This window comes from Talpa occidentalis, unplaced genomic scaffold (genome assembly GCF_014898055.3).
Source record: "Talpa occidentalis isolate TD23 unplaced genomic scaffold, MPIMG_talOcc4v2.1 talOcc4.2, whole genome shotgun sequence".
NCBI classification, from domain to species: domain Eukaryota; kingdom Metazoa; phylum Chordata; class Mammalia; order Eulipotyphla; family Talpidae; genus Talpa; species Talpa occidentalis.
This window is the reverse complement of record NW_023602073.1, coordinates 97,284,575-97,298,135: the sequence shown is the minus strand read 5'-3', so window position 1 is coordinate 97,298,135 and position 13,561 is coordinate 97,284,575. Positions and strand designations below refer to the sequence as shown.

At 36.7% G+C, this 13,561-nt stretch overlaps 1 pseudogene; it reads left to right on the top strand.

Annotated features, from left to right (window-relative positions):
* The first annotated feature begins 4,474 nt into the window (after positions 1-4,474).
* LOC119253670 (U4 spliceosomal RNA) lies at positions 4,475-4,583 on the top strand (annotated as a pseudogene).
* Positions 4,584-13,561: the final 8,978 nt, after the last annotated feature.

Here is a 13,561-nt window from a genome sequence, read left to right as displayed (position 1 = left end):
AAAAACTATAGTGGATAAGTTACAACATTTAGTAAGTTTCCCCTTAGGTGTCAATTATTTTAAATTGAGATTTCACTTATTTTTATAAGAATGTGGTGGTTATTTAGACCATAAATACCTTTAAAGAGATCAAAGGCATTTAGAATACTGATATATGAAGTAGAAATAAACTTTTCTCTTTTTCTGAGAAAATCCTTTTCAAATCAAAGACAAAGGAGTCCACTACCGGCATAGTTGTTGAAACTTTTCTCTACTCAAATAATTGGATGTTGCTTGTAGCTAAACTTTTTAAAACTGGGATTAAAAAAAAAAAAAGTCTACTATGTGAAAAACGCAAAATTTTCAGCTAGTTTTCAAAACCTAGTGATGTATTACAGTAGTATGTCGTGGTCTATTTAAAGATCAACATTAAAATGCCTCTATCACATAATAACATTTTTTTTTTTTAAGATTCATTTTATTTATGCTTACAAGAACTGGGATACAGGCCGGAGGTATGGGGGGGGGGAGGGCGGGATGGTGAGAGGATTCACCAGAGACAGAGTGGGGAACAGAACAGGCATAATGACTGAAATACACTCTTGAGGGGAGCAGCGGGTGAATCAGGAGAGGTCTGCTGCCCCACGTGAGTAGCTACCTGGTGGGCTGGGGATCAAACACGTGTTTCAATGGCTGCGGACAGCCTCATCGGTTGCGTCTTAACTCCTTGCGCAACCAGGGAGGCCCACATAATAACATTTTAAAGACATAGTTTTAGAAATCTGTGATTACTCTGGCGAATGAAGGACAAACTGTAACATAAGTCATCAGTTGCTAGATCACATGGAAGAAAACTGAAGATGAATGTTTAGGACCCATGTGATTCTATCAGAATTCCATGGACCACGGACTATGTTTTACAAGTGGAGTGATGAACATGAATTTAATTCATATATATTTATTATTTATTATTATTCCACAAAGAAAAATGGCAGAAGGATGTGTCTTAGCTTTGACATAGAGGGTATCTTTGTTCCCTGAGGTGATTAAAAATACCATAAACTTGGTATCTAAAAACAACAAACTTGGGCCTCCCCTGGTGGCGCAGGTGGCTGAGCGCAGCACTGTGGGGCTGTCCGCAGCCTCTGCAGCGCTGAATCGATCCCGGCAGGCTGGTGAGGGTCCCACATGGCACAGCAGACCTCTCCTGCCCCACCCACTGTTCCCTTCAGCAGTGTATTTCGTCAATCTGCCTGTTCTGTTCCTTGCTCTATCTCTGGTGAATCCTCTCACCCTCCTGCACATCTGGCCTGTACCCCGGTTCTTGTGTAAATAAATAAATCTTAAAAAAAAATATAAAAAATTAAAATGACAAACCACAAATATTTATTCTCTCTCGCTCTCTTTTTTTTTTTTTGCATAGAAGAACTGGGGTGCAGGCCAGAATTGTGGGGAGTGAGAAAATTCACCAGAGACAGAGTGGGCAGCAGAACAGGCAGATATACTGAAATACACTGTTGAGAGAAGCAGCGGGTGAGACAGGAGAGATCTGCTGTGCCATGTGGTTTATCTCCCTGGCCAGGGATTGAAATCAGGTGATAGTGCTGAGACTTAACCCCTAGGCCACCAGGGAGGCATTCATATGTTTATTTTTTTTTATAGTTCTGGAAGTTAGAAGACTGAAACAAGTGTCACTGGGTCAAAATCAGAGTCAGTAGGGCTATGGTCCCCCTCCAGAGGCTTTAGGGGAGAATCCATTGTTTTGTCTCCATGAACTTTTGGTTACCTCTGATATTCCTAAACTTGTGACTACCTCTCTCTAATCTCTGTGGTCACACTGTCTCCTCCTCAGTTATCTTTGTTTAAATCCCACTTTACCTCAGAATTAATACATGTAATTGTGCATAATTGTACACATAATATACAATAATCTAAAGGTTCTTAACTTAATCTCTGTTTCAAGACCTTTCTCCAACAAGGTAACATTCACAGGTTCTGACGATTAGGATGTGAACAACTTTGGGGGGAAGTTTTACAGTATACCACAGAGAAATAAAATACATCTCAAAAATTCATAATTATAAATTGATATATGATCTAATTTTAGAACCTGAAAAATTTCCCAAGCCAAGATTTAATTTCAAATTATTGTAAGGCAGCACATTTAGATTTATCTTATAGGTAAATATAAATCATTCCTAAGGACATATACCATTTCACCAGGATCCACAAGAGAGAAACAAATTTGAATGAAAATAGGCTCTTAAGAAAGAAAAAAAAAAAAATGCACATGATGATTGGGTCTCAAAACCCCAAGACACAGCAGACAAGTTACATTGGCTCAACTCAATACTTTCATTAACTTTCTAGTAATATAAATCCATAACATACATGATAGATTTTTTTTGAATATTGTTCATAGTTTCATGATGAGATTCTAGTCAGTTCCAACTTCTGTACATGAAATAAAAAGAATAAGTTGACTGTAGTTAAAGAAAAAAAATTGAGATTCAAAGTCATGAGAAGAAAAAGTTAAATATAAAAAGTTATAAATAATTTGAATAAATATAAGATTGAGAAAAAAGAATATGATCTTTGAAATTTAAAAGTAAATGGACAGAATTATATATTAATGAACAATTATAGTTCATTCTTTTTTATATATATTGTTAATTCTTAATGGGGATTTACTATGTAGCAGGTACTCTACGAAGTACTATCATTGGATGACAAAATTAATCTTTATTTGTATGTATTTTTGTATATTTGTACTCTTTTTAATCTTTAAGAAGTATATATTATAATCATTTTACAGATAAAGAAAATGAAGACAAGAGATTAAGACATTTGCTAAAATTGTATGACTATTAGTTAGCACAACTAAGATTAAAACCTCAGCAGTCTACTTGCAAAGGCCACTCTTCACTAAAATAGTCTATCAACTTGATTAGTCACAGCTGACAATAGAATTCCAAACTGGGAGGCAATCCAGAATAAATTAGCCAAAATGTAGAAACAAAGAGAAAGAAAATATGAATTTAAAATGAGAAACAGAAGACAGAGTAAGAAGTTTAACATATATCTAACTTGATTTCTATCGGAAAGACTGAAAAATGAAGTAACGATCATATTCAGATAAACAATTTTGGAGAATTTCCTCAAACGCACATGAGTTCATGTACTCAAGGGTCAAAATCATTTCTTAAAAAAACAAATAAATGAAACCCACATATAGATACACACTAGTAAAAATGCAAAGCACCAAAGAAAAAAATAAGGTGAAATAAAGACATGTTCAGACAAAAAAGAAACTTAAACAACTTGACAGCAGTAGAAATTCAGCGAAGGAAACTGCAGAGATTAATATTCTAGGAGATGAAATGTTCTTAGAAATAGCTCTGAAAAACAAGTGGGTAATAAAAATGGAAAATAATAAAAAAGATGAAGTACATAAAACAAAAATAAACTTTTGGACTAAAACACCAATTAGTTATCAGAAAGAAAAGGAGAGGGCCTCCCTGGTGGCACAGTGACTAAAGACACAGCACTATTTTTTTTTTTTCCTTAAAGATTTATTTATTTATTTATACAAGCACTGGGTACAGTCAGAAGCACAGGAGGGTGAGAGATTTCACCAGAGCCAGAGCGGGGAGCAGAGGAGGCAGAAGGAGCGAAGTACACTGCTGAGGGGAGCAGCGGGTGGCAGGAGAGGTCTGCACACCATGTGGGACCCTTGCAGGCAGCCGGGGATCGAACCGGCGCTGCAGAGGCTGCGGGCAGTTTCGCAACCCAGAGCTCAACCGCTGAGCCACCAGGGAGGCCCAAGACACAGCACTAGTAACCTATCCCAGCCACTGCAGCACGAATTCTATCCTCAGCCTGTGAGGGAGCTAACCCACATGGTGCAGCAGACCTCTCCTGTCTAACCCGCTGCTTTCCTCAGAAGTTTATTTCAGTAGATCTGCCTGTTCTGCTCCCCCTTCTCTCCGGTGAATCCTCTCGTCCCCTTCACCTCTGACTTACACCCCAGTTCTTGTATGCATAAATATATAAATCTTTAAAAAAAGAAAGAAAAGGACAAAGAGGTAGGTAAGTTGGGCAAAAAAGGGACAATGATGTGATGAAATATAGATTTGTATATTTAATGTAGTATATACACATTGATTCTCAAGGATGAGCATCTGAAACTTATGCAATGTTATAATGAAACTTTACTTCAGTAAGAATGAAGAAATTGAAAACATACATGGAAACAAATAAAATAAAGAAACAACCTACCAGAATCTATGGGACACATCAAGAGCAGTTCTAATAGGGAAGTATATAGCAATACAGAGCCACATCAATAAAAAAGAAAGAGATCAAATAAATAATCTTACCACTTACATTTAGGAACTAGAAAACAATAACAAACAAAGCCAAAGTCAATAGAAGGGAGGGGGGAAAATTAGAGCATAAATAAATAAATGAAAATGAATTTAAAATCCAAAATATCAGCTTTGCGCAGTGGCAGTATCGTAGCCAATGAGGTTTATCCGAGGCGCGATTATTGCTAATTGAAAACTTTTCCTAAAATCCAAAATATCAATGGAATCCAAAGCTGGTTCCTTGAAAAAATAAACAATATAGAAAAATCTCTAAGTAACCTCACAAAGAAAAACAGGTAGAAAACTCTAATAAACATCGAATATAAAAGAAGTTACAACACATCTCAGAGATAGAGTATCATAAGAGAGTACTATAAACGTGTGTTTGCCAGTAAGTTGAATAAGCTAGAAGAAATAGAAATTGTCAGAAATATACAACTTTCTAAGACTGTATTAGGAAGAAACAGAAAAATCAAACAAACCAATGACAAACCAGAAAGTTTAAACAGTAATCAAAATGTCACAAAAATAAGTGTGCAGGACAAGTTTCACAAATAAGCTCTGCATAACCTTCAAAGACATACTAATACTTATCTTTCTCAAATTCTTCAAAAAAATGAGGGAATGCTTCAATTATACTTTATGAGGCCCTTTCATAAAATGTTACATTACTCTGATATCAAGGAAAATTACAGACCAAAATCCCTAATGAACATAGATGCAAAAATCCTCAATAAAATCTTATCAAACTAAATTCAGCAATGCTTTAAAAGGATTATACATCAAGATCAAGTGGGATTTATACCAGGGACACAAGGATAGTTCAATATTCAGAATCTGATCAATGTAATTCATCACATTAGCAAAAGAAAAGATAAAAATGATATGATCATGTAAATACATGCAGAGAAAACATTTAATAAGATTCAACATCCTTCTATGATTAAAACCTTTTAAAAATGGGCATAGATGGAAGATACCTGAACTTAATAAAAGCTATACATGAAAAATTCAAAGCTAAACATCATACTTAATGATGAAGAATTGAAAGCTTTTCCTGTAAGATCAGGTGCAAAACAACAACTACTTTCACAACTACTATTCAACAGAGCATTGGAAGAGAAAGATAAGTAAACTGAAAGTTGCAGTAGATTGACAACATATGTTTTGTTAGGTAAAAGCAGTCATTATTGCAGTTACAGAGAGAATGCATGTCTAACAAACATGAGAATGTTGAAAGACAAATCTCGGTGGACCTGGAAGAGTTATGCTAGCATCAAGAAGATGATCCAAGAAGAGGACACTGCTTATTCAAAGACTGTAGGTGTTTCTTTTCAAAAGCCATAGAAAGTGGTTGTTAAGGGGCAGGTAGATTTGTGAGACTGGAAGGTAAAATATGCAGAGAGATTGGAAGGTGAATGAAGGGTGTGTCAGCTCCTGGCTTAGACTAGTGTGGGGTGTGCTTGTAAACAGACATTCCAATACAGGCTAATGTCCACCCAGTAAATTACAATGTAGCATTAATATGGGTACAGAAATTCCCACTATCTAGGAAGAATGAGAAGAGGCAGGAGTAACTTCGTAACTTCCAATTCTTCTTCCACACCCTTGCAGGGGCAGCCTGGCAGTTTCAAGAAGACCAGGGTTGAATTGGGGAAATCTTTGAGAACCACTGGACATACCAGAGTAAAAGCAGAATACAGGGGAAAAGAACAAATGAAAATTCAAGAAGACTAAAAGGAAAGTCTGACCAGAAAGTTTCTAAATTAAAGAGTAGAGAAACTATAGAGCAAGGGAGTCACCTTAGAACTAGACTACTAGAGTTGTCTGAATGAATGGATATAAAATGTCTCATTTAGTTTGGATCCAAACTCATCAATTTATTGGGATGACTCAAGGAAGAAGTACATGGGGAGAATAAAGCTATAAATAACCTTTGTAGTTGTTACTCCCAAATGCACATGGCCATGGGTTATTTCACTAATATTTTATTTCCTTTTGGTAATAAATTTAGTGCCAAAAAGACAAATATCTTTGGATGATATGTGGATTCTATTGGAAAGTCACGGCTATATGGAAAATCATAGATATCTTTTGTTAACTCTTGTAACATTTAGAGCAGAAAGTGCAAGTTAGTAAAAGCTAGCATGCTTTCCTTCAGTGATTGAAGAAACATTCATGGGATGGCCAGGTAGTGACTGTGCCAAAGCAGTAATACCTGTGCCTTGGTATTCAACACCTTAATGCGTTGCTTTGAAGTGATGGACATATATAGGCATTCTATTAGGACATATGGTGATTTTCCTATGCACAGTTAGCACAATATAAACATGTGAAATAACAAGATAAGCTCCAAATAGGGCAAAAATCCAAAACATATCAGCATCCCTGAAATAAAGCCCATTATGATGTCAGCACTGTTCCCTGAGGAAATATGCCTCCTGAATAGAGAGTGTTAAAATCCCATAAAGAATTCTGAAGGTAGCAACATGGTTTCATTACTGAGCTCATGATATAGCTATGGGCATTTTCACATAAGAATGTGGAAGGAACCCATTCTATGATAGCATTTCCAGGTATTTTCCTCAATAAATGTCCTTTAACCACAGCATTGTATCATATATGCTATACTATTGTTGTATATTTTGGATACCATAAAGAAACAGAGAACTAATTTACATAATGATATATTTTGTATGCAACTTACTGAGAGGTGACTTCACAAGGATCACTGCATTTCTAAATCAATATTACAAGTTCATAAAATTAGATAAAGCTAGTATTACATTATGTTACAGAGATGGAAATTGTGACCTAGTAGTTACCTATTATAAAAGTAACCAGTAAAGATTTTATCCAAATCCTTTTACTCAAAACTACAATTTCTTTGATTTATAAAATATCACAGAGGCAGAAAAATATATTTATAGCATAAAAATTTAAATCATAAACTATTCTGCATGTGTTGAGTGTTTTATTTATGACATTAAAATATGACTTAATGTTTGTCTGCAATTTTGCAATTTGTTTGCAAAATCAGTTCAGGGCCTCCCCCTGGTGGTGCAGGCAGTTGCATGCAGTGCTGTGGATCTGTCGCAGCCTCTGCAGTGACGGTTAGATTCCGGCCCGCTGGTGAGGGTCCCACATGACACTGCAGACCTCTCCTTTCACGCCCTCTGCTCCCCTCAGCAGTGTATTTCGTCAGTCTGCCTGTTCTGTTCCCTGCTCTGTCTCTGGTGAATCCTCTCACCCTCCCATGCGTCTTGCCTGTACCCCAGTTCTTGTATAAATAAATAAATAAATCTTTAAAAAAAAAAAGAAACAAAATTAGTTCAAACTGCCAATAGTTTTCCATTAAAATGACATTTGAGAAATTGTAATAAAAAATAAAGAAATTAGTCTAATAGATTTTGATAACAGAAAGTAAAGACTTCATTGATTCAAAATCACCATAGAAATATCACAAACTTTTTATAAGACAGAAATAAAACAAACAATACTGAAGTTTATATGGATCCACAAAAGACTTTGACTATTTGATCAAAGCAATCCTAACAGAAAAGAAGAAAAAGGGTGATATCACACTCCCAGATTTCAAACTATACTACAAAGCTATACAGTAATCAAAGCAATGTGGTACTAAAATAAAAATGGACAAACACAGTAATGAAATAGAATTGAGAATTCAGAAATAAACCCACACTTATATCAATAGTTAATCTAACACAAAGTGGGTAAGTGTATACATTGGAGAAGGGGAAGCCTCTTCAACTAATGGTTTTGGAAAAACTGGACAGCCACATGCAAAAGAATGAAACTAGACCACTACCTCTCACCATATACAAATCTAACTTAAAATGAATTAAAGACTTGGGTTTCTGAAGCCATATGATAGGATATAACAAAACTCCTAAAGAAAACAGGCAAATCATTTCACAACATTGGCTTCAATATTTTCATAGATTCAGCTCCAACAACCAGAGAAACAAAATAATATAAACAAAATAAAAAGGTTTTGCACAACAAAAGGAGCTAGCACTAAAAGGAAGAAACTTCTGAAAAGGAGAAAGTATTTACACACTTTACACTTGACAAAGGGTTAATACTCAACATCTACGAAGAACTCATACACCTCAACAAAAACAAAACACTCATTCACAAAATGGGCAAAAGAACTGAATAGACACTTTTCCCAAAAAAGACATACAGATGGTCAACAGGCACCTGAAATAATGGTCATCATCACTTATTGTCAGACAAATGCAAGTCAAAATTGTAATGAGAAACCACTTCAATCCCATGTGAGTGACCCATATCACAAGTGCTGGCAGGTATGTGAAGACAAAGAAACCATTGAACATTTTTTATGGGCATGTAGACTGGTCCAGCTCCTGTGAAAAACAGCAGGAAGTACTCTTTAAAGTATTAGTACTTTAAATACTCTTTAAAGTATTTAAAAGAGCCATTCCATATGATGCAGCAATTCCTCTCCTGGGTATCTACTGAAAAATATGCAAAAACAATAATTTGAAGGGATATATGCACTCTCGTGTTCGTTGCAGCACTATTTACAATAGACAATTTACGGAAAAACCAAAGTGGCCAAAGATGAATGAGTGGATTAAGAAGATGTAGTATATACTGTTCCTCCCTGGTGGCACAAGGAGTTAAGTCTCAGCACTATCAAGCTATTGGCAGCCACTGCAGCATAGTTTGATCCCCGGCCAGGGAGCTGACCCACATGGCACAGAATCTCACCCACTAGACCCCTCAGCAGTGTAATTCAGTCATTCCACCTGTTCTGTATAAGTACCGCGCGCTAACCGATTGCGCCACTGGAGCATGCTTCATTCCACCTGTTCTGCCCCCAACTCTGTCTCTTTGAAAAAAAATGTAGTATATGTACACAATGAAATACTACCTAGTTTGGGCCTCCCCGGTGGCAAAGCGATTGAGCGCTGGGCTGCGAAGCTGCCTGCAGCCTCTGCAGCGCCGGTTCAATCCCAGGCCACTGGCGAGGTCCCACATGGCACGCAGACCTCTCCTGCCGCCCGTTGCTCCCCTCAGCAGTGTCTTTGGGCCATCTCCCTGTTCTGCTCCCTGCTCTGGCTCTGGTGAATTCTCTCACCCTCCCGCGTTTCTGACTGCACCCAGTGCTTGAATAAATAAATAAATAAATCTTATAGAAACACTACTCAGCTATTAAAAAGAGATAAAATGTTGCCCTTTGTGGAAGCATGACTACAATTAGAGGGGATAATGCTAAGCAAATAAGTCAGAAGGAGAAGACAAATAGTATGTTGTTTCACTTATATGTGGAATATTGAGAAACAAAACATAGAAAAAAAGAAAACAATCCAGTAACAAACTCTAGAAATCTGAGTATGAAATTGAAGCTACCAGAGAGGGACAGGGAAGAGGGTGGAGAACAAAGTGGGGGGGGCACAGTGGAATATGATGGTGGACTATATGTGTTTCAGTGGTCGGTGTGGCATGGTAACATACATCAGAAGAGGTGTGATCCTCTTCCTCTGAATCATATACAGCGATGTTACCCCAAAATAAGTGCAGAGTTTACTAGGGCAGATGGACTTGGAATATAATTGAAATTGATAAAAATTAAGAGAGGGATGAGGTATGGGCAAAGGGAGCAGAAGGGAAAGGCCAATCACCATGATTTTTATGGTGTATGTGGTGTGAGCCTCTACCTCTGAACCAGTACCTCATATACAGTGCTGTAAACCAACAGCACCACAATAAAAATAATACAAAAAAAAAAAAACCCTGCCCAGCAAGGTTGTTAAGAAAAAGATAATATTCAGATTATGTCTTAAGAAATTAATAAAACAGGGCCTCCCTGGTGGCGCAAGGGGTTAAACACAGCACTGTGAAGCTGTCTGCAGCCTATGCAGCATGAGTTCGATCCCCCAGTCAGCCACATGGCGCAGCCGACCTCTCCTGTCTCTCCAGCTGCTCCCGTCAGCAGTGTATTTCAGTCAATCTGCCTATTCTGTTCCCCACTCTCTCTGGTGGATTCTCTCACCTCCCACACCTCTGGCCTGTACCCCAGTTCTTGTATGCATAAATAAATAAATCTTTTAAAGAGAGAGAGAGAGAGAGAGAGTACAAAAATGTCTTTAGAAGAAAATCAGGAAATTCTATTCTAGCATCAAACAAAATCCATACAATAAACAAAAATACCTACTGTGTTTCAACCAGTGATTTACGCCCTGGAAATAGTAGTGAGCAAGCCACACTAAGTCTAGACTTTTCATTACAATAAGGGGCAGATTCTGAACAAACAAATGGGGAAAAAATTAGTTTTGAGTGTTTTGCAGATACTTAAAATGAGAGGATATGATAGAAATTGGTTACTTTAGTGTGAGTGGTCATTGGCCCCATGGAAAAACTACCATTTATGGCCAGTAGCATCTAGTCATCAGAGAAAGAAATGAGGGGGAAACTTGCATCACTAGATCACGTAATTTGTATAATGAGAGAAATGAGAGCAGCTCAGTTAAATAGATATTTAGAGACATTTATCCTGAATGTAAGCCTAAAAAGGTAGTGAGCATTTTATGGATATGAGAAGGAAAGGGACTCAAAAGGGCTTCCTTAGCGGTAGTGTAGTCTGCAGCTACATGAGAAGGACCTGGAAACAGAGACAATGGAGAAGATGATGCAATAGCCAGCCAGTTAAAAGAAGATGAAAACCTGAATTACAGACAGAGGCAGGAGTTATACTAATAGAAGATTTTTTTTAAGATTTATTTTTATTTATTTATGCATATAAGAAATGGGGTGTAGGCCAGAGGTGTAGGGATGAGAGGATTCACCAGAGACAGAGTGGGGAGCAGAACAGAAGATCTACTGAAATACACTGCTGAGGGGAGCAGCAGGCATGAGACAGGAAAAGTCTGAGCACCATGTGGGTCAGCAGCCTGACCTGGGGTCAAACTCATGCCTCAGTGGCTGGTGATAGCTTGATAGCACTGAGACTTAACCCCTGTGCCACCAGGGAGGTCTCTAGATATTTCTTAACGAAGACAAAGCTGTAAGATACAATGAATGAAAAGTGAAACCTGGATATTCTCTGTAAATGATGATGTCACTCACCCAAAACACTAAAATTCAAGTACAAGAAAAGTGTTTCTTTTCACAGTGGAAGGTAAGTGAGGGCAGAAAGTCACTTTAGTTTGAAGCATGTTGATTTTGTGGTTCTGGCATGATACCATGCAGTTAATATATAGTTAACAATAGAAATCTGAAGCTTAATTAAAAACAGCAGATTTAAAACTCCTTAATAGCAACGAAGGAAAGTCATGCCAAATAATGTTAAGGATTGTTAGGATTTTATGTATAAATTCAACACTTAATCACCAATCTCAAACTCTTCCAAACATAATTCAGAAAGCTCTGTCATATATAGTTCTGTCATCTGAGATGAGAATTCTCTGAAGAAATCATTCCCATCTAAAGCTGCAAGAAAAACTCCCTCCATGAAATAGAAAATCCCCCAATCATTTGATATTCTTTTGAAGTTACCAATAATGGATCTAGCAAATAGGCTTTAAACTTGGAAATTCTCAACCTGCTTTAATTCTGTTAATCTCCAAAGTGAATTTCATGGGTACTTAGATTCCAAATTCAAATCCTAATTTGTTCTCTACATTGTGTCTTACATATTTTGGTATTCTGCATGCAGTAGAGTTACTTCTCATGTCATAAAATCAGAAGATGTAATAGAATACTTATTATTGATAAAGAAAAAAAGTTTCCTCTACTATGGGGGAAAATATGTCATTATGCAATGAAATATACAGTAAATGATTTCTGATTTTTTTTTTCATAAAATATCAAAATGTTGTAAAATGTATGTTAGTGTGAAAAAAAAGTCACCGCATGACCTAATAGAAAATCACTGGACCTGGGTGTAGAGTACCATATCCAGTTCCAATGCTACCATTTGTTAACTGTGAGAATTTAGATAAGAAATGTAATTTCTCTAAACTCCACTCTTTTTTGAAAATGAAAAGAATATGCCTAACTTGTAGGGTTGTCATAGCAACTAAATGAAAATCCATGTAAAAGTAATGTATAACCATATACATTATGCCTTGTAAATTTCGGCTAAAGATGGATCATTTAACCATATGTTAATTAAAGAGAAAATAGGAGAAATATTGGACAGAAATTAAGTTCTGGGCATGACTTGAGAACAACATAGGTTTGGGCCTATGGCGAGATCCAGTTTTGTTCTTACCCCAAACATATGATTCAAAAGTCCTGGAAATAATAGAAAGCTAAGGATAGTTCTTTCTTATAGCCTTTCAAGTTAGATGGGATGCTGAAACAAAAATTGTGAAAAAAAAGAGGACTGTGAAGTCGACAATCTCATTACCTGAATTACAATTGAGTAAGGACAACTCAATTCAAATGGCTTAAGTACCAATTAGTTAAATGACAAATTTAAGCTGTGATTTCTTGCTTAAGGGCAAGGTGAAGCTCTAAAAGTAGAGGCATGAAGTCCAGTATACAGTGACTTTCTGAAATGCCTGATCTGATGAAGTTCATAAGCTGTTATTAATTACTAAGAAAAATCAGATAATTAAAGGAATGCTCATTTAATATAAATGTTAGATTATATTTTATAATTTGGAAAAATTGTATATGTTAATATTATATTGTTTTATAGTGCATTTACCACTAAGTATGTGCAACATTAAAGTTATTTTAAAGAATTTAAATGTTGGGCCTCCTGGTGGCGCAGGTGGTTGAGTGCCGCACTGTGAAGCTGTCTGCAGCCTCTGCAGCACAAGTTTGATCCCCGGCCAGCCAGGGAGCAACCCATATGGCACAGCAGACCTCTCCTGTCTCACTCGCTGCTCCCCTCAGCAGTTTATTTCTTCAGTCTGCCTGTTCTGTTCCCTGCTCTGTCTCTGGTGAATCCTCTCACCCTCCCGCGCCTTTGGCCTATACCCCGGTTTTTGTATAAAAATAAATAAATCTTAAAAAAAAGAATTTAAATATTTTGGTAGATGAAATGTAATAGAATGGCATGTAATAGAAACATGAAAAGTTAAAAAAAATTTTTTTAAACCTTTTAATCCAAGTCAGAAGTTCTGAACTCTAGCGATCATTAGAATCCCCAGGTAGTTTTGTAAAAGTCCCAATTTATAGACTTCATCACTTGAGCTTCTGATTTGATATGTGCA